Source organism: Lichenostomus cassidix, chromosome 7, assembly GCF_008360975.1.
Source record: "Lichenostomus cassidix isolate B80296 chromosome 7, HeHo_3.0, whole genome shotgun sequence".
NCBI lineage: Eukaryota > Metazoa > Chordata > Aves > Passeriformes > Meliphagidae > Lichenostomus > Lichenostomus cassidix.
This window is the reverse complement of record NC_139488.1, coordinates 199,744-226,608: the sequence shown is the minus strand read 5'-3', so window position 1 is coordinate 226,608 and position 26,865 is coordinate 199,744. Positions and strand designations below refer to the sequence as shown.

The 26,865-nt window shown below is 43.3% G+C and overlaps 1 protein-coding gene across 9 annotated transcripts in view; it reads right to left on the bottom strand.

The window, feature by feature from the left end:
• MAP2 (microtubule associated protein 2) overlaps positions 1 to 26,486 on the bottom strand; it is a 241,230-nt gene extending 214,744 nt beyond the window's left edge. For 6 of the 9 annotated variants that reach the window (XM_085065656.1, XM_085065658.1, XM_085065659.1 and 3 more), the window contains exon 1: positions 26,305 to 26,486. The gene's annotated coding sequence lies outside the window, so the exon portion shown is untranslated. The remainder of the gene's footprint in view (positions 1 to 26,304) is intronic. The other 3 variants (XM_085065664.1, XM_085065665.1, XM_085065663.1) reach the window with 2 other exon arrangements.
• Positions 26,487 to 26,865: the final 379 nt, after the last annotated feature.

Here is a 26,865-nt window from a genome sequence, read left to right as displayed (position 1 = left end):
ATGAGTATTAGAGGACCAGAATGGAGAGCAACCAAACAGTGCTAAGCCTGCCTCTTCTGCAAAGAATCAAATGAACAGCCACTACAGAGTATGCACTTCCAGGCCACACTGTGCCACTGCCAAATATTAAAAAAAGTCACTGTCCTCTTTTAAAGAATTCAAAATTACCTGAACACTATTTACACATCTGTCATAATTTATTTTCTGCACACAGGGTCTCTTCAAAAAAAGTATCTTCTTTAGATTTGGTTACATAAGTAAAACATCATATTGGGTGCATCAATATACTGTTCTAAAGCAAATGGTTTATGTAGACTGGTGACAAGCATTCTTCACCATGTAAGGTGTAAGTATAAGTGTGAAAATTAATTTCTCTCCAACCACTACAAGAAATAAGGTTTTATCAAGGATGAAAAAAAGAAGCACAATTGCTAAAAACTTTCTGAGATTTGTCTCTGTGGAAAATTATGGATGTTTGTGCTAAATTTCAGGTTTTCCTCCTATATATCATCAAATATAAGGCAAAAAATATTTCATTTACAGGTGAAAAGATGCAACTTCAATGCTTTGACACAGAATACCTGAGCACTCTTTTCACAGCAACTCTGAGTCTGAATAATTCAGCTGGAAATTGTGAGAAAGTGATGAATGACTCGTAGAGTTCTCCAACTGGTTTTCTATGCATATGCGCCAGCTGACAAAATACAACTTATGTAACTAGGACAAGATAATTAAGCAATAAAGACAGCACAGGAAATGCCATTTCTGCTGTTAACCAAAATACTCATGTGGCATTTACATTCTCAGAGGACCACTGGGAAAGCCGATCCTTTTTTTCTTTCTTTCTTGAGAACAGAAACACAAGTGTTTATAAAAATCAGTAACACTTCCCTTTTTTCTCCACCCATATGGACTTGGCAGCATATCCCAGTATTTTGTGATGTCAGCTTTGAAAAACCTGCATTGCATTGCTTCAAGGCCTCAAGAAAACAGAAACAAATTACACACTGATTTAAGACCTGCCCTTTTCTTCTCTGTGTGCCCTGCGCTCAAAGAGAGACTTGGTTTCCCCTTTAAGTCTGGCCCCAATTCAGCTGCTGATTGGAGCTGGCTTATAGGATTAATGTTCATGATATGAACTAATGAACATTTATGAATCAGGAAGTCTGTACAGGTACCTGGACAGTGCATGGTATAATCAGCAGTGCAGCTGGGAAGAGTGTTAGGGCGTTAAGAACCTGCACCAAAATAATACTCTAGAGATCAAAACCATGAAGGAAATGAAAAAATCACCCCAACATCTTTGGAGGACAGAGGGACCATGAAGTGCTGTTTCTCCTAAAAGGCAGAACTCCACTGCCTGCCCACACTAATTTAGGGGGCTGGGCAGAGGAGGTGGCTGCCATTTCTATAAACGTTCACTGGCAACTGTCAATCCAACCAAAGAGACAAAGAGAAACACACACACAACCACCTACCTCAGACATAACACACGAGTCCAGGACCACAGGACACAGACAAAACGCTCAGTTCAAGCATGCCTTTCCTGTCTAGATCCCTTGGCACCAATATAGCTCTCCCTGCATATTTAGGAGCCAGTTTCAGAGCAGACTGCAACCTGCCTTTTTTATAATACACCTACAATTCTGAAATTTGTACCCACAGATTCTCTCCTAACACAGGCTGTTCTGAGCAAAGGATGAGTTTTGCCTCAAAGGCTTGAAAACTCTAAGGACAGTGCCACAGCAGGGTATGCACTGTTCAAAGAGCAGGAAAGGGAATAAACACACTTTAGGTGCTAATCCTGCAACAATCTACAAGCACAGAATCCTTGTTACTCCTAGCAAACAGGCTGGAACATCACATGAATTCATTGATGCCACAAGATACCTAGTTTTTGCTAAAGGCCAAGGGCCTCAATCACAACTGGAAAAAACATCCAAAACTAGATTTTGTCTTTGACTGGAAAATGCTAAAATGAAACTTTGATACAGCAACAAAAAATTATGTAATGTCCAACAAGCAGCAATTCAGGCACAGATTTCACTTATAAATGAAGAGTAAATCCTGATTGGTGGTGTTTAAGCAGGTGACTGTCCATTGGCACACAAGATTTATAAAGCATGCTAATTGTTTTACTGGAAAATAACTCTCATAATGAGATTTCCAGAGATTACAGTCCAGGTTTAACTGTTGTACTATCAAGTCCATAGAATACCGTATAAAGAAAGGGTGAATAGAAATGTCAGTTAACCTTTGAAACACTGCAGGTTCCAGACCAGCACAAACCAATCTCTCTCTCCCTGCTCCTTCAATGAGTACAGAACAAAATCCGCATGAATGCTCACCTACGTGTATATTCACATACCCACGCTTTTAGATGAAATTGTTAGCTTATGTTCATCATACAAACAGGTAGGAAATCCCCCTCATCCTTCCCAAAAGTCACTGTGCAAGTTACATTACGTGCAATAATGTACAAGTGACACTGAAGGATCTGCACTTTCCCCGTTCAAAAAAAGATGTGGAGCTGGCAGGCCATTGGTTTTGTTACACATTGTCCTTGCTCTGCAAGAAATCCCTTCATAAATCCCAATACTTCAGCGATCAAGCCGTAATTTTTAGCAAGGGTCTCTATGCTGCTCCATAGAAAATTATGGAAAAATCACTAACAATCTCATCCAAGTTACAACTGTCCCTCCCACAAGCTTTGCAGAGAATAAATGAAAGCTATAGGCTTGTTATAAAATGAGTGCTGCACTAACCTTACCAACTGAATATAGAGCAGCCTTTAATTTTTCTAAGGATTCTAGGTAAAGAATGTCTCAGTAGGAGACAACAACTCCCCACAGTATTTAATCTGCCTTCAGAAACTCTTTCAATGGAAGATGCTAATTAATAATACATGCTTCTTCTCAGTGAATAAAACAGGCTCTAGATTACACATCACCACTTTTCTATCCTTTATTCCTGCTTTCCTATTGAATTCACAGTGAAATTGCAGACCCAACCTGCTATCCAGGGCCCCTGGTAAAGTCCTGCATGACAGCTCCCTTCCTTAAAGAGAGTAAAGCTGGCAATCAAGAACCTGAGCCTCACAACCAGAGCCGACATCAGCCTCCCCTGCAACAGGAAGCAGAACACAGAACCTTCCCTTTTAAAGAACAAGAAACAAAATCTATTTATTCCATTTAAGGTCCTCACAGTTATGATTTACACAACCAGGCAACTGAGCGAAGAGGACTCAGGGGCATACTTATCAATACATATTGTAGAAATCATCTCAGCATGGCAAGTAGGGCAAAACAGGAATCTAGTAAGATTATTTAATAGCTCTTTTCTTGTCAGTTGATCATAAAGATTGCTGTAATATGAATGTTCATATTTCAAAAGACATGTACAGGCTATTCTATCGTTCTTTGCATATTTGAGTTTTCCACTGAACTAAGAGAGATTATATATACCTTTTTTACACACCGTACTTGACAGACTATCCACAAATGTTCCTTACAATTTGTTTCCTTGGTACACCACTACATTATTCTTATTGTGTAAATCATTGCTGTCATAGGAAAAGCTTCCTATTTATAGCTTTTCTGTATGTGCAGGAACTATTGCCCTGGCACATGAATGTAGTATGCAGAAGGATTTAGCCATTCATGTGCATCCAGTGCGAAACAGAATGAAGTAGCAGTGACTGCAGGTAAAACATACCTCACTTGAAATATGCCCAGGTGACAGCTCTCATGTATCGGCAGGGATGTCCCTACTGTTGACACTGTTTCTGTTTAACACACTTCAAGTATTACTACTCCAGTAGTATTTGCATATTAAGTTCCATTCGGCTCAGTGGAGTTACATATGTGCACACATAGACATGCACATGCATAAACAGTTTTATGAGTAATGATGCACTATGGAAAGTTTACTAAAAATCAATAAAAGGATCAGCCCTGATCAGTATCGAATATTCTTGGGGAACTTCACAGCAATGCAGATCAGTTCTGTAAGAAAATTTTAATACCCTCAGCACTTTAGGGGAGAAAAAAAATCTTCCTGAAGAATTTTTCTAAATAACAGACAGCATTATGAAGCAGGGGTAATTCTCTAGTAAAGGACTGAATTGGTTTAAAACTTTCACAGAAATGTAGTAATTCTCTACAAAACTGTCAGATTCAGGACTGGGTGCTTGTAGAAAATCATCTTCATTTTTCTCTCTTCCCCAAATGAAAAAAAAATTAAATCCCTGAGTCATAGCTCAAGATTCATAAATACAGGACTTAAAGTAGACTATTATATGACTCCAGGAAACTGCAGAAAGTATCTAAGCTAATTCCTCAGAAGAAGTGACAGCATTAGCCCAGCCAAGCATTTTTCAGTATCGCAAACCACATTTTATAAAGACGCACTTTTCCATCTGACTCACCAGTTGTTACCATAAAAAAATCTACACAGCAAAAACAAAATTGAACTGAGTTTTTTCAGTATGGGAAAAGGAAAACAAACATCTGCTTTGCTTTCTGCCTCCCTAGCTAATATATTAAGCTACACAATGTGAAAAAGCACTGTTTTAAAGCACTGCTATAATAATATTTATGTCTCTGAGCCATCAAAATTAAACATCAATGTACAGGACCATGATTAAATCACACACACCACCACTTCACAAGACTATTAAAAAGCTAAGCTCAAAGTGGCGTTTTTCAAGACTGAAAAAGTATGCTGGCCTTTGCCATAACACATCTCAATAAGGTAAAGCACTTCATTACATTCCATAGCAAAAGTAATATTGTAAAGAATAATTGCTACTATTAATTGGTTATAAGTTTGAAGTCTTGAAGCTATTTTGTCATTAACATTCCCTGTACTACACCACAAGTCTTCTGGGGAAAAAAAATAAGAAAGAAAAAAAAAAAAAGCCGAAGTTGTCAGACACACACAGAGAGCCCTAAGCACCTTTACAGAGACATTTACAGGCCTTCACAACATTCTCAACAGCTGATTTAGTATGAAATCAGGTGCCAGAACCCCAACACTGATGCATAACAAACACCACAGTCACTCAGCTTCCAGCTGGGAACAGGTCCAAGCCTGCTTCCCCAGGCTCATTCCAAACAAAACTCTCCCTACTGCTTCATACCTGCTCAGGCCTTCAGCAAGCTCCACACAGTGTTAGAACTAACTCCTGACAAAAATGAGGTTATTATGCCTGGGTTACCACTTTCAATGCTTCTGCAAAATATGCTTCTTTCAAAGACTAACCCAAGCCCAGCAGAGACTAAGTAAAGCCTACATAAGGCAAGCCAGCTTGCAAGCTAATTCACAGAGGTCTTCAGCACTTTGGCAGGTCCCTGGCAGCACCCCCTCAAGGCAAGACATCCCAGACTTCTCCATTCCAACTCTGCAAAATGCCACACAAAATACAGAAAGATCCATACCACAACTTTCTGTTCATTTTAGTACCAATGTGTTACCAGAGCAGTAATTCTGTACATTTTAGTAATTCTGTACATTTAGAAGTACAAGTCTTCATCAGATTTATATGCCGTTAGCAGCAGAACTGCTAGGGAAAAATAACTTGTGCTCTGTTTTTTTGTCCCAACTTTCCCAAGCTGGAGAGCACCAACACAATATGCTAACTGCTAATCATCTGTGGAAAGCTGGCTTCTAGAGAAGGGACACGCAGATGTAGATAGATTGCTTCTTAACAATAGCCATATTCAGCCAACTATTAATTAGAGACCTGCGTCCAATCAGCGATCTAAGGTCACCACGACTTTCTGCAACATAGGAGTCGTGGGGGCCGTCAAGAATGGTAACAGATATGCAGAAATCAGGCACTATAGGTAAACATAGATACATGTTAAGGCAAGTAGCCAAACTTAGGGCGTGGAAGTATATAACCAATAGTATTGTATGATTACAGAATATGCATGAGTTAGTTAACTACACTATAAAATTGTATGCTGTAAATGAATAAACTGAAGCTTGTGGTAAATTCATATTGGATTGTCAAGCCTCCGTTCCTCAGCATAATGGTGACCCCGACGTCCAAGGCTCTCGCTCCCCTTTTGGCTGGATCCATCTGAGAGCGATGTAGCCACGGCTGACAAGACACCTGGCTCCGATACACCCCGGAGGGTCAAAGCAGTGAGCGCACATACAGGACGACCGTTATCAGGATGGGATCTGGACACTGCCGGACTTGTGAGGTGAAAATCTCGCACCAGAGAGGAAAAGTGGCCAGAAGATCTCGGAGGGTGAAAATAGTGAGTGCGCCATGGAGAGACAAGCCACTTTTGATGTGTTTTATTGCTTTTTAGAAAAGCGGGGGATAAAGGTTAAGGATATAAAGAGTGATTTAATGGCGTTCACAGCATGGGGGTTGGCTAAAGGTTGTTTTATTGACCCTAACAGCATTTTTGACCGTGATGAATGGCAGAAAGTAGGAGATAAGTTGTGGTATGCTATTCTTGAAGATGATAAGGTTGGGAAAGAACTAGGCAAAGTGTGGAAGATAGTTAGTAAGGCTCTGTATCAGTATCAGGCAGAACAGAGGGCGGCTAGGGCTGCTTCTGAGCGGCTGAGTCCACCTTCCCCGTCTACTTCAGGGCAAGGTAACGAGCGACCATGGCCGCTCCCCCCATTAACAAACACAGTACATATTCCCCCTACTAATCCATTTGCTGAGCCCTCTGAGGATGCGGTGAAGCCTTCCGCTCCGATCGAGTCTTCTGACCCAGTATCTCACAGGGCAGTTTTTCAGTCACCCAGTTTGGGGAGCCCCAAACTTCCGCCTACCGGGGGTCTGGCCAGTCCCGGTGGTGCCGGTTTGGGGGCTGCGTGTCAGCATGAAATTTATTGGAGGCTATTTACCTCACAGGCGGGTCAGGAGGGTGACGTGGAAGCTGCAACTGAGATGTTGGGGGCGTTGCCAGTAATTTACAGCCAAGAGCGGGGAGGGCTCACTGCTTCTATTTTAACCCTAAACTGGAAAATCTTATTTCAGTTGCAAGCTACCGTGAGTGAATTCGGAATACAGGGAGAGCCTACTAGAGAAATGCTAGATTATATCTGGGGATCAGGACTTCTGCTCCCCAACGATATCAAGGGCATTGCACGATTAATACTTACTCAACATCAGTCTCTGCTATTTAATGCTCATTGGCAGGCATGCTGCCAGGAGTCGGTGGCTGTGCAGCGCGCACCAGGTGACCCGCTGCATGGAGTCACTCTAAATGAATTGATGGGGTTAGGTCCTTATCTAAGAAGTGAGGATCAGGCACTCTTGGGACCAAACAAGATTAGAGAGTCTATGGATTTAGCTCGGAATGCTCTGGATAAAATAAAAGCCCCCGGAGGCGTCCCGTCATATATGTCCATCAAGCAGGGGTGGGATGAGCCGCTGGGGTCTTTTATAGATAAGATAGCTGCAGCGGTGAAAACAGCAGGAATGGCAGAATGCATGCAAGGGACTATGTTAAAGCAGTGTGTATTGCAAAATGGAAATGGGACAGTCAGAAATCTTATCATGATCATGCCAGAGAATTGGTCCATAGAGGACCTTTTAGAGAAAGCTTCACAGTTCCTTATAGACAGTCAGGCTATGTTGATCAATGCTATTAAGGAGCTGGGGGAGGGATTAAAAGCGCAGGCAGAATGCTCTCAAAATCAAGTCCTCGGCGCACTCACACCCCTCCGGCAGCCAAGGCTACTTCCAGCATCTCAAAAAACAAAGCTCCATTGTTTTCGCTGTGGACAGCCAGGGCACTTACGGCAAAACTGCCCTGCTGGAGCAGTGTGGTGTTCTCAGTGCCAGTCTACGTCACACAACTCTGCAGCTTGTCGGAGATCCCAGGGAAACAGGAATCGGAGCGCGAAAGGGACTATGACACAAATAGTAGCACCTGTCCAACAGGACCAATTGTAATCAGAGGACAGCATATGGGTGCTCTTTTGATCGGGCGTTCATCTGCAACCATGAAAGGACTGGACATTTTAACTGGATTAATCGATGCTGATTTTCAGGGTACAATTGACATTATGGCTTGGACATTTCATCCACCTATTCATATTCCTGCTGGATCTAAAATTGCTCAAGTGATCCCTATACCACAGTTGCTCAAAGTCCATCTGATCGGCCTCATCGAGGAACAGGAGGTTTTGGCTCCACAGGCCCTGCGGTTATGCTAACAGTGGATTTGAAGCAACGTCCACAAAAACGGATATCTTTGGAATATTCTGGCCATCGGATACAATTATCAGCACTTTTGGATACTGGAGCTGATGTCACGGTACTGGATGAAAACAAATGGCCTGCTCACTGGCCAGCATATGCATCTGGAGCTACTGTTTCTGGTGTAGGAGGTATCACCATGGCTCGTCGGTCACCACGTTTAAAAATTACCATCGATGACAAAGTTGTGGACTGTGTGGTACAGTTGTTACCACTTCCCCCAGGAGTAAATGCTTTAGTAGGCCGTGATGTTTTGGCCCAAATGGGAGCCTTACAACCAGGGCTCCCCAATCCCAGCATGCTACCAGATGAATGGTTTCTACTTGTTGTGGACTTAAAGGACTGTTTTTTCACCATTGGACTACATCCAGATGACATGCAGTGTTTTGCTTTTACGCTGCCCTCAATTAACCGTGAGGCACCTGCACAACGTTTTGAATGGACTGTATTACCACAGGGAATGCGGAACTCACCGACACTTTGTCAACTCTATGTGGATGCTGCTCTCAGGCCTCTTCGGACAGCCTGGCCAGAAGTAATCATCTATCACTACATGGATGATATATTACTGGCACAGAGCGCACCTTTTACCGCAGATCAGTTACATACCCTGACTAATCACTTGCGTGCTCAGGGCCTTACAATCGCCCCTGAAAAGGTACAGAACACATCACCATGGCAATATTTGGGATGGACAATAACAGACCATCAGGTTCGTCCTCAAAAACTGCAAATTCACACAAACATCCAAACCCTACATGATGCTCAGAAACTGATGGGTGACTTACAATGGCTTCGTCCTGTCATTGGTATTCCTAATGAACTGTTGAATGTTCTGCGGCCTGTACTGAAAGGCACTGAGCCAGCTACAAAAGTCACCCTCTCTGCAGCACAGCAGGCGACGATCCAGACTATCTCAGAACGTGTTGTACAAAATCATACATCGCGTCGTCTACTTGATGTGCCACTAAATATCACTGTGCTAACTAGCCCTCAATACCTTTTGGGTGCCATCACTCAGCATAAAAAGAAAACAGGGGAAAATACCCCCACCACAAATGAGGATTACAATGTTTTGGTGCTGGAATGGTTAGCACCACCCCTTCAACCATGAAAAACGATTCAGGAAAACATAATTACAATGGCAAATCTTATCAAACGTGGCCGCCAAAGGATAAGGGAGATCCAAGGAACAAGATCCAGGGGAAATACAAGTACCACTGAAGCTGGATGACCTGAACTGGTACTTACAAAATTCTATGGATCTTCAGGCAGCATTGCTGGAAGAGGGAACCCTCATCAGTATCCGACCTCTCCAGCCTTCTACGCTGGCTAATGGATGTCTAATCACCGATGGCTAATAAAGCCATTGCAGTCATTCTCTCCGCTTTCAGGAGCAGTGACTGTTTATACAGATGCTGGCAAACGCTCCCGTAAAGCTGCTGCGACGTGGATGGAGGAGAAGCAATGGCGACACAAAATTATTCCTGCAACATCGGAGGACTCTTTACAAACCTTGGAACTATCAGCAGTGGTCTGGGTCTTTACCAACTGGATAGACCAACCTGTTAACATCGTCACAGATTCTCTCTATGTCGCAGACATTGCTAACAGAATTGAGGAAGCAATGGTTAAGGATGTGTAAAAACGCTGACTAGCGGAACTATTGATGGTGCTTAAACGCACCATTGGCCAAAGGACTGACCCATATGCCGTGTTGCATATAAGAAGTCATCAGTGGTCAGAGGGCCTTGGAGAAGGCAATGCCAGAGCGGACCGATTGGTAGCAGTGGCGGAAGCTCCAGTATCTTCCTTTGAGAGGGCCCGCCACGCACATATGAACTTTCATCAAAATGCAAGGGGTCTCCATAAGGGTTTTGGAATTCCACTGGCAGAAGCCAGGGCCATAGTGCGGGCCTGCCCTATTTGTAGTTTTCATAACCAGGGTGTTGGTTTGGGTATGGGAGTGAACCCCAAGGGGTTACAAGCTAATGAGTTATGGCAGATGGATGTAACACATTTCCCTGAATTCGGTAGATTAAAATATGTCCATGTTTGCATTGACACATACAGCCACATGATATGGGCAACATTACAGCCCGGCGAAAGAGCCCAGGATGTTATAAGGCACCTAACTAGTTGCTTTGCCATATTGGGCAAACCCAAAGCTATCAAAACAGACAATGGACCAGCTTATTGTAGTGCCTTGGTGAAAAAATACATGCAACTTTGGGATATAAAACATACTACAGGAATTCCTCACTCCCCAACGGGGCAGGCAATGGTAGAACAAGCAAATGCAACAATAAAGGGTTACCTGGCAAAACATAAGGAGGTCTCAGATAGTAGAGAAAGGCTTTCTAAAACCCTGTTTGTACTAAATCATCTGTGTATATTTGGAGATCAGGATTTACCACCTATCTTAATTCATCACAAGGGAGTGGCACAGCCACCGGTACCACGCATGAAGGTCCTATATAAGGACCCCAAAACAGGCATCTGGGAGGGTCCAGTAGAGGTCATATATTCTGGCAGAGGTTATTTTTGTGTATCTTCCTCCACAAGCCCCCTTTGGGTTCCTAGCCGCTGGGTGAAGCCTGCACTTGATCAACCTGGCACGGCTACAGGTGCCCCCGATACCGCCGATCGATGAAACACCACGACTGATTCGGCTTCTACATTGTGCTCTTGATCCTATCTTGCGGCGAGCTGGGGTTCCAGTCGAGCGTTGGCAGACTTTATTAGAATTAAGAGATATTATAAATAGATTAGGCTCTGTACCCCCTTACCTGAATAGATACCCTTGTAGAAATTGTGCTAAGCTGTGGTGTCAGGCATGGTTACTTATTAAGTGTGGTATTCGTAAGAAACGGTGGTGGGTCCATCAAGAAGTGTATAATACTTGTTGTTTGGCTTGCATTAATACACGCATAACTCGAATTGACTTTGCACATAACAGGCTGCAACAAGCTTTAGCCGCATTTACAGGGCTGCCTGATTGGCAAGGTTTGCAATTATTTGAATCTGAAGAGCAAAAAGTTATAGCCTGGTTACGCTGGGAGGCCCAAGATGCAGTAAATTGGGCAACATCAAACTCTGGGTCTCAAATTTTGAGAGCAGTGTGCACCGATTGGGCTTTAGAAAGGATCCCAAAGTATTGGGTTATCAGAGAACATGAATGGGAACGCACCAAAAGGCGTTTTGCTCCTGTACATACTGTGCATATTAGGGGTTGTTCTGGCAGATGCTACCGATGCAAACGCCAATAATCCTCTCCATTCAATTGAGCCCAGGAAAAATTTGTGGGTCACCTGGGCAAATCAGACACGTACTAGTGCTTTTTGCCTTGCGCTTGCATCAGCCACTAACCCTTTTCGCACATGCTTACTTGGTATCCCAGGCTTTGATAATACTAGCTTTGCACGGTTTTCAACTAACAACTGCTCACGAGCTGCCAATGTTAGCCATTGTACTGCTCTCTTGTTGTCGGGTCTTAATACCTCATTGCCATGGGATCCTCAGGAGTTGGATCTCTTGGGGAGCCAAGCTCTTAATGCAAGTGGCAATGAAACAGGCTGCATAACTTTTGGTAGCCCCATAGTGATTCCTAACAGCACCTGGTTGACTCCCCATACGGCAGAATATGCTAACATCTCTGCCCAATGTGGTCCACATGGAAGTTATGGCCGGGGCAGTGGTTATATACAAATTTGGGCCAATAAAAGTGCCCTTGCCCTTCCATCAGGTGTATTTCTCATTTGTGGAGACCGTGCATGGCAGGGAGTTCCGAAAGGTGCTTATGGGGGACCATGTTATTTGGGCAAACTCACTTTACTTGCCATGAATAAAACCACTGCAGCCAATTTAATGCGGTCCAGAAAGAGACGCAGTCTTACTTTGGATGCAAACTGCAATGATGAAGTAGGCCTATGGAATAAACCGTCTCGGGTTTTTGATGGCCTATTCGAAATTCCATGGGGTGACTGGGGTATAACAGGATGGCTTCGCTATATCTTGCAAGTAGGATTAGTGATTTTACTTGTCCTTGTTGGCATAGCTGTTATTCTACCTTCTGCTTTGCAATGTTTGAAAAAATCATTATCACAGACAGTGAATCAGCTTTGGCTCGCACAAACGCGTAAAGAAAACGGGAATTGTGGAAAGCTGGCTTCTAGAGAAGGGACACGCAGATGTAGATTGCTTCTTAACAATAGCCATATTCAGCCAACTATTAATTAGATACCTTCGTCCAATCAGCGATCTAAGGTCACCACGACTTTCTGCAACATAGGAGTCGTGGGGGCCGTCAAGAATGCGTTAATTGGTAACAGATATGCAGAAATCAGGCACTATAGGTGAACATAGATACATGTTAAGGCAAGTAGCCAAACTTAGGGCGTGGAAGTATATAACCAATAGTATTGTATGATTACAGAATATGCATGAGTTAGTTAATTACACTATAAAATTGTATGCTGTAAATGAATAAACTGAAGCTTGTGGTAAATTCAGATTGGATTGTCAAGCCTCCGTTCCTCAGCAATCATCTCCTCCCTCATTCACTGTTCAAACACTGAAAAAACCTGCACACTCCCAAAAGCAAAAGTTGCCTGCACCAGACATTGTCTAAAAGAAGTACCCTACTTATGCTTATTTTAGGATTTATATTTTAATCTCAACTTCAAGACAGCTGGGCTCCACTCAAGGGAAAACCAAGAGTAGCACAGTAAATCCCGTAAATCCACATTCCCCCTGCTCTTCTTTCCAAGCTGCTGCTGTGGGGTTTTCACTGGTTGAAGACACCATCACCACATAGCAAAAGAATGTTATTTGCCTCTCTGGGTAACAAATTATTAGTGTAAGGACTGCTTAACCTGGGGCAGTAGCTTTCAAGAACTGAGAAGATTTATTTTGCCTCTCCTGAGGGTGAAATAAATAACATATAGCCTTTCAGAACAGAGAGACTAGAAAATGAAAAGACTTATTGAACAACTTGATCCACCCTTTCAAGACAGTTGTTCCATATCCATGTGGCTGCCCAATATCATGTGGTAGAGTACCACTGACTTGTTTATAATAAAATACAAACACTTCAATTGCATAATAGAAGTTAAATTGTCTTTAACAAGGATCTCAGCTGTAGAACCAACCCCACAGGATGTAGACTTAAAAACTGAAACAAAGCAACACTTAAGGGTTTTTATATGGATTCCTCAGAACTCACTGCACTGAATTCACAATAAGCTTTAATATCAATGCTAACAAGTAATTAAAGTGGTGTTCCAATTGTGTTTTCAAGTTGTGCTTATTAACATTTTAATATGAAATTGACTAGATATACACTCTCTGCAAAGAAGCTGCTCAAAAGAATACACAGGATAAAAGCTAGCAATGCTCTTATTATTCCATCAATGTCAAGAGAACAAAAGTAATGAACCTATTCTAGCATCCTGAAGATGCTCCATAGTGTTTGTAAGGAAGGCAACGTGCATTTACACAGCCCCTGGACTAGCAAAGTTTCTTCGCCGTGCGTTATTCTCCCAGGGTAGCTAAAGACCTTTTAAGGCAGGGCAGCAAAGCATGTGAGCACTACAAGATGGTATCAATCAATCCTGGATTCAGCAAGAGCCGGGAGATCTGAGCCACTGATGCACAGAGCAGTTCCCTCCATAAAAAGGCATCTCCCAATGCAGCTGTGAGACAGCCAAATCATACCCACACACCTCAGTACCACCATGCCTTTTTTACCTGCTGGAATAAGCAGACAAGTATTGGGAATGTAGGAGGGAGAGCAGTTTCCCCTTGCTCACTTCTGTGCAACCACACAGGGTCAGCCTGAATTCCTGACTCACCACATGCCACCAACTGCTGCCAACTGGTCAACAACACAAAGTGTTGTTGTGTGCTGTTATGCCCAGATCTCTATTTCCATACAGATATTCTTACAAATCACTTGAAAAGGTAAAAACCTTGAGCCTGACCTTTCTGGACTGTGAGCACTTTCACAGGAAAACACAAAACAAAATTAAATGTAGGTAAAACGTAAGTGTTAAATACTGAGCCAGGCTTATACAAATCACAGTGGAAACCACCCTGTTCTATCCTACTAATAGTCTAAGTAACCCTTTTCTGTTGCACACATGAATATTCAGAGGGAAGTCCAGAATGCTCACTGCCCTCAGGAAGTAGAATAATGTCAGCTCCACATTACTGCCATTGCTCACACCATCTCTAGCCCACCTGTCACCACCCTGGGCAGCTTTGTGCCTCTGACTGGAGTGCATGGGCTCCTTTGTTGGTTACCTAGAAAATACCACCCTAGTATTTGAGCCCTAACATTTCAAGTAGCTCTAATTCAGCTTTCAGCTCAGTTCTTTGTCCTCTAAAACAACTCATGTTTAATTGCAACTGGCTACAATTTTCTAATTCTTTGTGACCCAAAACCTCTAAATCTATTACCCAGAGACAGCAAAAGTAATCCTTAATGAAGGTGTAGCTACAATGCAGCATGCTAGGGGCCATCTGGTTGCCAGGTGTTTCCTGGCTTAGCTTTTCTTCACAATACACATCACTCCTCCTTCCCTAATTCCAAGGAAGGCAATTTCTACCTCAGGACAGTCCTTCATTAAAGACACAGACCAGGGCTTTACTGCAAACTAGTCAGCTGCAGCACAGCAAAGTTCAGAGCCTGCAGCAGAAGGCCTAGAAGGGCTGTTTGTTACCATACTTATCACCCTGTGACTATCACCAAAAGACTGCGCCAAGACTATTTCTGACTGTTAATAGGAAGGGAGCCAAGTGCAACATTTTCACTGTGATCCTATGTTTCGTATCCTTCACAAACAAAAAAAAATTAATTCCAAGGTTAGAGCAATTTTTATAGTAATACCATTTATAAAGAAACAGGTGATTTTAAATGTACTAAACAAGATTGACAACCAGCATAATTTGATTTCTTTCAGGGAGCAATGCAACCTATCAGTGTGGTTAGATCCTGTGATCTTTATTTCCAAAACGGAAATTTACAATCCCTGTCTTTCAAACAAGTAAAAGCCTTCCAGCTCCCAGACACACATTCCTGCCCCTCCCCTTCCAGAGGTAATTTTTGTACAGCATTAACATTGCCCCAGCTCAACTGACTGAGCCAACTTCCCACGGGGTCAGGGAAGGATCAGACATCATGGGAGCAAACAGGCACAAGACCCTCACCGAACCAGCTGTGATAAGCCTTGACTGCCAAGAGACCACATCCCAGACTGCTGAACAGGAAGGCTTCTCCTGGTTCCCACTATCGTGCTATGATTTAGTTTGCATAAAGCATCTCACATTTCAGGCTAAAGCCAGAAAACATTTACTTGGGTATTTGCAGTAGCCAGTTCTCGGGAATATTTCAGACTGGTTATGTGCAAGTACCAGGCTCAGTGGACACACATAGAAAAATTCTGTCAGTATTTCTCAAACATGATAGGGAAAACTAATTTTTACAGCAAAGACAAAAGACCTTGTGACTCCTTCCAATGCATGGAAAAGGGGTCTGTGCTGGGGAACTCCAGAGAGTCAGGATGCTCCTGCTGTCCTAGGGAATTAGCAGGTTACAAAATGGAAACAGCTGCTGCTCAAAGACACACAGGGCAAAAATGCCTACTCTGCCCAGCAGCCAGGAATTTGCTTTGCTGGTCTTGGGCACCCAAATACCCCAAAGAGCCACTGCCCCAGCAGTCCTTGGCACAGTCTACAGGCACCCTAGGCCTATACTGCCTATGGGGATATGATAGGCCCTGATCAATTTATTGGTGGATACAGAAAGGATAATTTTGCAAAGAAAATGCTAAAATTTGCCCAGAAAAATGCAACAGGAATCATTTTCAAGCCAAGAAGAGCTTCTCCAGTTCTAATGTGAATCAAGATATAAGCAAACATGACAAGCTAAAACCAAAAGCAGCAACACACCTGTGACAGACAGCTCTCACAAATATCCCAGAGCCCCACCAAACTCATATGCACTGTTCATACCACAGCTGTCTTGCTCATGATCCCAACCTCCTCAGAAAATAAGCAACATCTCATTTCAATATAAAATCGAGCAGAAAATTATTACATGTTCTATTTCCACGGTTTGATCTGTACAGCAGGTTTCTTAGTTACATGGAGCTCTGCCCAGAGCTATGTTTCAATACAAATAGTCTGATTAAACTGAAAAGCAACAAATTGAAAGACATAAATGCAGCCAGACCTACATTGGAAGGGGAAATTGCCCAGCACTAGTGCCAGTTGCAAAGGATGTTCAAGTTCAGCTACAAAGTAAATCCATCACAGAAACGAAAATACTAACAAGTGACTAGAGATATAGCACCTTTATTCTTGAAACACACTTGCTTGTTCATTTTACTATTTGTATATTTTAATATCTTTTAAAATGCAAGTTTCTGCTAGAAATTATTTTCACAAGCCTCAAAACAGTCTTCAAAGAGCTACTCATCTGCTTAGTGACACAGACATGGGGCAGGGTTTATTTATTAATCTAAGAGGATTACGCTTCAATCCAGATCAAGCTTTGCCTGCAGGTAAGAGCAGCAGGACAAATAAATACACCAGATTTTCCAACTGCAGAGGCATGAGAGGAACAGAATCCTAAAGAAAATTATGTCGTGCTTGGATGGGGAAAAGAGGTGAATGTAAGGAGATGGCCACTTCTTTTTTATCTGTTATTCAACAGCTGCTGTAACAGGCAAATTTTATTCCTACTGACCTGTCAGCTCTGAAACCTACTTTTTACAGCTGAAACAAGTCTCCAAAGCTAGTCTGTCAAGAGAAAACACAGCACATGTCTCTGACTTCTTTTTTCCTGCCTTTTTAAGGTGTGCACAGATCACTCCCTCACTGGAGGAAATTTTCACTTACCTTCCCTCTCCCTTAAGAAAGCAAGAAAAAGACACCAAAACATTGCTAGAGAAAACACAAAGATACAGTACAGGTAAAATATCCATTCTCTTGCCCAACCCAGGACCCAGAAAAATCACTTATTCCACTGTACATTGGAATAAGCAGTGTCATTGAGACTGATATTGCAATAACTTAAAATGCAGAAGAAAATTCTATCCTCTTCAGAAAAAAAATTTACAGCTTCTATCAGTATAAAAAGCAAATTAGAAACAAAAATAACTCAAATCTTCCAAGTGACTGTAACTTCAGTACTTAAATTCACATGAGTTTGGCAGAGCAGTAAGGACAAACCACCTGGTGCCAACCAGAGATATTTCAGAGTAATGCCCCATATAATGCCAAATCTGCAATACAATGTCTGCAAGGAAATACTTCTCTTTAACCATAGTAGTAAACATGGTTTCATGTCCTGAAATATCGAATTCATTAGTTTTACCCAATATTTTTTTCCAAGTATTTATTCCTTCCTCCTTCTTGTAAGAGGTGGTAAAAAAAGTCCAAAAATACTTAATTCAAAGTGTAAACAAAAGTACAGCTTGCACACTCACCAAGTTGCTCTGCCCCCATCACTGGAATAAAACAGCAAACTCATGACCCCAGCCAAAAAAAAGGAGTACCTGCCTTAAAACAGCCAGTAGCATTTTTACCTGCTGGCTCAGAGAGGTGCATGCCTTCCACCAATTAAATTTTGTCATTGTCAGCATCTTTTAAAAAATTAATTAATTACAGTCAAGGGCTACTCTCTCATAAATAACTGTACAAATCCACTTGTGCTAAAAGACAAAAAGTAGAATCAAGTTCAGAAAAAGATTTCAAAGCAAGGCATAAGGCATTGTTTCAGTATATACTACTTACTTACTATAAGTGTCACAAAGCATGAGCTTACAATACCAGCTTCAAAGACAACTTGCTCCAGATGCATCAAAGGACAGAAGCCCCCATAATTATAGCTGCTCAGTGCACATCAAACAATCTGGTGGCACTTTCATAAGTCAGCACCCACCCAAAGGTCAGTCTCTAAACAGACACATGGTCCGCAGGGGTGGCTAGTGGGAAACACCTGATTGACTGTGCCTATGGTAATTCAGTGTGCCTGTTGGTAATTACATGTAATGATGCAGGTCAGTGCTGGCATCCTGAAACCAGCATTACCATCTAAATAAAAACACATTCCAGCATCTGAAGTATGAATATTATAAATATGGTTAAATGAGAACTGTCTTTCTAACTTCCAAGTTAGAAACAAAGCACAAGCCTGTAATTATCAATTAAAGCTTTTCAATAAATTATTAATTCCATTTATTGCTAAGAGTGATGCTCCAAGTGTCCAGTGGACCAAAACAAATGAATGAAGAAAAAAAGCTTAAGTGAATTCAGCTTTTTCTGCTCAAAGAGTATTAGAGGTCATTCTAAGTGCGTGCAGTTTGACTTTTTTTTTTCCCAGAGGCACTCCACAAAAAAGTTTTCAACCATTCATATGGAAAGGTACATTTAGAAGAATTTTTAATACTGCATTCAAAATACAGCTAATGTTTTAAGCAACACTAATAGCACACAATTTTAAATTATCTAAACTAAAAGACTCTAAGTGTTATCTATAAATCATTTGGGCTAATTTTTGCAAACTGTGGAATATAAAATTAGACGTATTAGTTTGTAATAATACAAAATGCCTTTTATTCAAAGTTTAGACATAAAGTTATTACATGCTGCAACAGACAGCACTGGATAATAAGAAATGCTTAGATTCAGTATTCTGCTAAGTTTTTATCAGAAGCACAACCAGCTCTCTTCAGCCTGAAAACCTTATCTTTACAGAACAACATGGAATGAAAACTCTTATTCACTACACTCTATCCTTTGCTCTTCAGAATGAATCAGATTAGTAAGCATTCCCCACACATACACAGGGGTCTGCTTGCTTTTTTTTTAAATTACTTTCTCACAAATTTGCCAACTTTCCCTTTACTGCTTCAAGAAATACACATATTTTATCTCCCTAAGACAAAAGAAAAATAGTTTCCTTCTCCCGGATTTATCTGTTTCTTCATCATTTTCCTGGGAGAGATTTTCTTTATAAGACATCAAATCAATCATGTTGCAAAAGAGAGAGGATGGGCACATCCTTCCAGACACTCTTAGCCTCAACCCTAATTACCTAGGTTGGCTCTGGACTCCTGGTAACACAGACACTGATTCCAGGTGTGTTCAGAGCATGCTCACAGCCTGTGAAGAGCAACCTCTGGCCCAAATTCTGCCCTGACTGAATCAGTGCAAATCAACAACTCTGATACAAATCTGGAGGAGCTGACACTCTTATTTCAGAAATCTCCCTCCTATTCTTGTGGCTACCTGCCTGCACTACGTACTTTATAATACAGGAGCAGGGGAGCACTGAAGGAGAATCGAGTATCCAAGTAGCTCCGGGCCATGACATCTGCCTTCATCTCTGATGCCCTCCCACCCCAAGCTACAGGTTGACAGGAAGGATGGGATATGAATGACCAACCATCCAGACCACCCCTTGAGCAAGGTCTGTTCTCCTTTGCTAATCATTCAGCTCCACCCCTGCATGTCTCCTTTTTGAGCCCTTGGGTTTTGTTTCTTTTTAATCAACCTCCTTGAACATCTTCTAATTGCTGAGGAAAATAAAAGCTAGTATTAGTTTCAGCATACTCAAGGGAAGCAGACAAATGCCTACATGCATGACCAGAGTCTGGCTGCAAACAGGCAGGGTAGCCTGCCTGCCCGGCACACCCTGCAACACAGCCTGCAAGAGGAGCAGCCCAACATCTGAAAGCACATCAGGCACCAGGAGGCAGGGATTTGTCAGCAGGAGTCACCCTGAACATGAACGTAAAGCTGCTGCTCATCAAGCCAGTCACAGTACCTCAAAGGGAGCAGCCTTGCTGTCTGAGCGATACCATGTGGCCAGAAGAGGAAGGGATGCCCAGGCACACCTTACCACATCACACAAAAGCAGCTACAAGAATCAGGCAGGGGCATTAAAAGACGGTGGAGTCTCTTTGTCGAACAATCAGCCAGGGGACAGTAAAAGCATGTTAACATTAGCAATTGTTAGGCATTATGCACTGGCACAGCATATAGCCTCGGGTCCAGCCAAAGTCCCCATGAGGGGATCAGATCTTTCTGCTCAGACCTAGTAGTTACAGAGGGGCTGCTGTGGAAAACAGAGTAACTCGGCACGAGAAGACCTGGGTAACTAAAACAAACTGACCAGATTTCCACCTAACCAGAATTCAAATCCACAGTTGAACCCTCCTTAAAGTCAGAGGGTTTTGAACACACACTTTCAGCCCATTTTACAACACACACAGATAAAATGCTTTCCTCACAGTCCCTCTCAGACTCTCAGCCTTCCCAGAGATACAGGTGTCCTTGCACTTAATGTCTGGCACCTTGCACTTGCTGCACAAGCTATACAGATACCTTCTACACAAAGTGAAGAGAACAAAAAGTGAGAAACTTAGCTGTACCTCAAACTCAGCTGAGGCTCCTCCAGGCACAGCCTGGACAACACCATGGTTGAGTTATTTAGGGAAGGAGGCCAATCCATCTTTGGTCACAGCCAGCAGATACAGGATTCTGGTCCAGTAGTGAAGCACCCAGGCCACTTTTGAATGTCCGCAATACTTTCTACTGTTCACCTCTGGATCAAACTTGGACCAAGGCAGGAGTTTTCAAAAGCACATCCCAAACTCTGTTCAGAACCCTCATAATACGTTTTCTTTTTGAGACATTTCCTAGCTTTGTTCATTTAAGATCAGAACCTCAGGAAAAGTGGCACGTTTTGTATAGCCAAGCAGCTGTTCTAAGTGATAATCTGTGTTCCTAAAAATAGAACTGACAGTTCCTAGTTCTAAACCAGAAACCAGCACCGATCATTCTCTCCAGAAAATAAAGTGAAAACATAGGGTTAATTGAATCAATAGGTCCTATAATCAAATGCTGCCAAGTTAGCTGACATGATTGGACTACTGGGTTTGGTTTGTTTGGGGGGTTTTGTGTTGTTTATCCAGAGGTTGCATATACTTTTATACAACTAATTTTGCAAACAGCTATTGAAATTTAGTTTAAAACTCTCTCAAGGAATAAAATTACAAGTTTCACTAAGAGAAAAGTTACTTTTCATAGACTCAACTCACTGGAAACTACTGCAATTTAACTGCCTTACAGCTACCAGAAGTACTAAAAAGGAAGAAATCTTCCTACTTCTAGCTGGGGGCTTGACCAATACAAGACAAGAAATATTCCCCAGATCCTCGTACCCATGAGTACCAATTCTAAATGAAGGACCAAAATTTGCTAGAGGAGCTTAATTCTGCCTACAAATCCATAACTTAAGAATTCTCAGGTATAAACTGATTATTTCCATGACAGCAAAAAGTACCCCAGATTTTCAATCATCAGAAACAGAGCTACAAATGGCACTGTCCAAGATGGTCCAAGTCAGGTGCAAATTCAACGAATTCATCACAGTATTCTGATTTTCTACACTTAACACTGCTGGTTGTAATAAAGCCATTGTTTCCCTTATACTTTATGACACACATATATATTTTAGCTGGAAATATCATGTGCCAAAATAAATAAATAGTTTCTGTGGTGTAACCAATAGTCTTATTACATCACTGAAAGTTAGAAAAACATGTACTTTAAAAATGCTGAAAGAGCATTCCATAACATTGGTCAAGCCTATAAACCACCATTAACCTGTCTCACAGATTACAGAAAGAAGATTGATAATTTTTTATATTATTGAGGTTGCCCAAGCCACACCTTTTCACTGTAATTCCTTTCAAACTGGCACCCTAATAAAGATACAGGATACTGAGCACAAACAGTAAAATTCTGAAGCTGATGTCTATTATCCCTTTCCGCCACCTCCCCAGTCAAGACAAAAGAACAAAGATCAGTTTCATCTGCGAGACTGCTGTAGGGAAAAACAGCAGTGAGTGTAAAACCATAAGGATTAACTCATCTTTTCTCCTTAATACAAGAGCAAACAATTAGTGTTAAAATAAAGTAGGTCAATCAAGACCTCAAATCCTCTTAACAGCTAGTACAGTAACCCATGTGGCCACAGCAATCCACATTAACCCCACGGATAGATACATCAGTTCTTTCCTCCAGTACCTAGGAGGTAATTACAAATGTTTCACTGAATCTCCTTCTAAAACACCCTCATATAGTTTAGTAGCATAACCTGTAATTAGACCTTCCCATGAAAGAAAAGCTTTTCTTCCTTTACTGAGACAGGCAGCTTAAACCACCTCTGTTTTCCAGCACCAATCCTCTAAATCAGCTCCACCCTATGGAAATCAGTCTCATGCTGGTTTTTTCTTATTAACTGAGATACAGTACAGAACTGCTGCTAATAAGCACACCTGTACATGAAGCAGAAGGATGGAGGAAAAAGCACCAGCCCTATATATGTGAAGACCCACTCATACTCTGCCTTAGTGTGTGCATGTGTGTTTGGGGAGAGATAAGCCATGTAGCGATATCAGAGAACACTGCACATTTCCATGCTTTTTGTAAAGTTACTTGGCATCTCTAAATATCATCAAGGGGTTTACAACACTGAGCCCACATACTGTGAATTTAACCTCCTTCTGTTTTCAGAAAAATTCTCTTTTCTGTAAAAACATGCTTAACTTCTAACCATGCTTACAGCTGACTTTCAAGCACAATTAAGCATGTGTTTGAACTGAACAGATGGACCAAAAGAGGCACCCTTGGGTCTTAAGGAGAAATTCTATGTATCAGCACAGGCATACTTTTATTTCTTCATCAAGTGCACACATGGACTTTAAGATAGCTCAAAACCCAAAATACATAGATTGTCAGATAATTCAGTTTAGAAAGGACCTTGGGAAGTCACCTAGTCTTAGGAACCCTATCACACCTTTCCAAATCTGTGGTCATTATTTGTGTGCATGTCAAGTGCAACACTCCCTAATCCCGTCCTAGGTAAGGCTTCGGTTCAGCTACAAGTGTTCTGCAGCCAGAACTGCTGCTTCTTAAACCCAAATAAAGCCAAGGGGTTGGGTTTTTTTCTTCTTCAAGTGTGAGCCAGAAGTTTTACCAGATCAGTTCTCAGCACAGCCACTGCCTGCGCTATAGGCGAAAGATCTGTAAGGAACTCAGGCTTTAGGCACCAGCAGAGCTCTTATTTTCCTTTCTTAAGCTGATTATCATTTGTCCCACCATGGTAGATCAGATTTCAGATCTTTCATATGCTGCAGATGTGTTACAAGCTCTGTCACTACCTTGCGCCTTTGTAGAGACATTAGTGATCAAGAGGTGACTTTTGGAAAGCCACCATTGTAAAGTCCTCACAACCTAAATTCTTTTTGACTTCTTCCTCTTCCAACTCCATTAAGAAAGCAACTCTGTCTCCAGCACATGTGCATGACATGCCACATTGTGGGATGAAGCTGAAACAGCCCAGCAGAATCTGCAATGGGCCTCACCCCTGTTTCTGTGTTTAGGTATTTCTAGCAGCTTCCACAGACAGTTGTTAAGTGACCACAGTGCCAAAGCTAGAGGGGCCAGAGCCCACTCTGGTGTCGGCACACATAGCAAATGTTTCCTATATGAATCCAGGTATATGGTTCAGCAAAGGGTAACTTGTACAGAAAGGCGTATGACGCAAACTGAAAGGAAAGGTACGCTTCTGGAAAAAACATCTAGCAACAAGGGAATTCTTAACCCACAGACTGCAGGCATTCATTTACAGACTGCTGTGATCAGATCGCTCCTGCCTAGGCACAGCACCTCAGGGGTCATTAAATTACAACTATTTCTTTATTATCCAAACATATTAAAGAACACAGCTAAGTGGGTATGACATAACATACCATAACAATTACATCAGCACTCTAAATCAAGGCTGCAAATGCCGCTTTATATAAAAAACTGCACTATAAGCACAATCAACTGCCCTCCAGTGTGCTAAAACTCTCCACAGAAGAACAGCAACTTTTTATTCTCAGCATGACAGCACTTTAGCTTCTCTCAAACACCCACAGGCAATGTGCAATATGGGTGCAACAAACTGAAAAGTTCCATTAATCAAATCCTGTCCCTTGATGAGATAAAAGATGAGAAAAGATAGAATTTATGGCACCATGCTCAACTGCTGAGATCACCCCTCTTCCCAGAGCCCTGTGCCAGGGCTCACCTTCGTTTTTCATTTCCATGCAGAAGGGCCTCACTAAGCCATTGGGGCTATGTTCAGTGTGTTGCTGTAGCTCACCTGTAAATGCCTGAGCTCCAGGAAACTGGTACCATATTAGAACCGGCATCTTGCCCACTTCTGAGTGCACTATCAGTGTCTTGCAGATGAAATATGCAGTGAGGAATTTGGTGGTTCCCAGACCTAGGTGCTACAGGGGTGAGTTTGGGCTCCGTTATATGTATCACACTTTCAGAACATTAGCTGTAGAAAGGAACAACCATCCACAAATTTAACTGGACTGCCTTTACACTAACTGAAGAAAGCTTGTAGCACACTCAGGGAAAGTGCCCATTCTTTCACTGTTGGTGAGTCACTTCTTCGTGATCTACAAAGTAAGGCAGGGGTAACTTCACTATGTCATGCCCTCTCAGCACATTCTCTTCCAAGGCAAGGGCTGAGATGCTGCAATTACGCCATCCAGTCAGGAGGGAAGCAAGAGAAGCTATAGAAAATAAATACATTCTGCAGCTGAACCTCTTCTTGGGTCTGTCAGCTATGAGATCTATAGACATCCCTGCTAGTCTAAACCAGCACAGGTGAAAAGAAACAGGTTATTTCATGGAGAGAAAACAAGGGTTTGTGGAGCAAATGGGAAGAAACAGAACCAAAAGGGTATGTGATTCAATCTCACATGGAAGAACCCTTCAGAAAAAAAAGGGACAGGTTTCCTGAACAACAAGCAGCACAAATGCTAGACAGCAAGTGATTTTTTGAGAAAGGATGGAGTACTATTTGTTGACATGACCACAGAGACATGACAGATTATGAAAATGGATGCTAGAGACCTAGAATAAGACTCACAACATATGTGTGCATACATCCCATTCTACTGCATGACTCTGTGTTAATGCTCACTTACATGTGAAAACCTACAACTCTGTCTCAGGAAGCATCCTACATGAAAGTCCACCAAAGCCCCAAGAGAATATCTTTATTCAGAGGAAAACTGAAAAGTTCCTGCTTAGCACAGGAATTAACCATGTCGGTATCTTCCACATGAAGAGCAACTCTCCCGGCATGCGGCACACCCCTTTCTTTCGCGAAGTTGTTCCATAAAGCACATCTTATCCAAAGGGCAGGTCGGACTGTCTCGAATGAGTACAGGACAGACCAAGGCAAGCACGGTTTATTTGGTGGGTCGGTGCAGCACCACGGCAGCGCAGCGCGGCACACGCCTGCGGCTCCTACCTGCAGCCATCCAAGCCAGGCACATTTTACATAATTTTCTCTTACATAAAAAGGCTTTGTTCGCCGCCGGGTTCCCGTGTGCGACTGTTTCCTCCCTGATCAATTTTTTTAGGTGTTTTTTTTTTTCCCCTCCCGATGCAAATAAACAGGGCTTACAACCCTCGCACCCCTTCGCCTCACACAACGTTCTTTGTTCAGCTGCGTAGATCCCCTCAGAGAAGCTTAGGGGTGGGGGCAGGAGAGGACAGAGGTTCACATCCTCCAGAGGGGTTTACAGCCTGGAGATGCTCAGAGCCCTCGGAGGCAGCCGCCTCCCATGAAGGTAAAAGGGGCGCTACCGGGGGGCCGCCACACTCCATTTTTACCTCCGGGAGGTCGGAGGTAAAATCCGCGATCCGCGGAGAACTCTGGTCCGGGTCCGGGATTAAAGGGACCAAACAAGGATCGAAGACCGAAAGACGGAGGGAGGGAGGGAGGGACGGACGGACGGACGGACGCACGCAGAGAGCACCCGCGGGACCCGGGCAGCACAAGCCCCCAAAAAAGGCTCGCGACGGCCGCAAGGCGGGAAGGGCGCGCGGCTGGCCCCCAACTTCCCTGCACTCCCGAGCGGCGCCAGCCCCGTGCCCCCGCCCGTCCCACCTTCTCCGACGGAGCTGGGCACGGTCCTTACCTGAGCGCCACGGCGGCTGCCGGCAGCGACGGGCACACAGATAACGCGCAGTCCCCGGCTCGGCTCGGCTCGGCTCGGCTCGGCTCGGCTCGGCTCGGCTCGGCTCGGCTCGGCTCGGCTCGGCTCGGCTCGGCTCGGCTCGGCTCAACCCAACCCGCCCCGCCCCGCCGCTCTCGGAGCTGCCGCCGGGACGCGACCGCCTGCGCGCCGCGAGCCCCCGGGACCCGCCCCCGGCCCCGCCCCGGCCCCGCCGCCGCTCCCGCAGGGCCCCCGCGCCTGTGGAGGTGGAGGAGCGGCCTCTCGCTGCCGCCCCGCCCCGCCCCGCCCCGGCCCCTGCATTGCAGAGACACGGAGGCTCCCGCACACCCAGCCCCGCGTCCAGCCACCGGCCCAGCCTGTGTCGCCGTGTCCAGCCCTGCCCTGCCCTGCACCTGGTAGAAGAGCTTCCAGAAAGACCCTCACCTGGTTTTATTTGGGTCTTCCAACGGTGCAAGTCCAGCTTAGTCTAATTCCTCCTTTTCCTCTGGAGAAAGAGGGCAAATAATAGTGAGATCGGTGAAA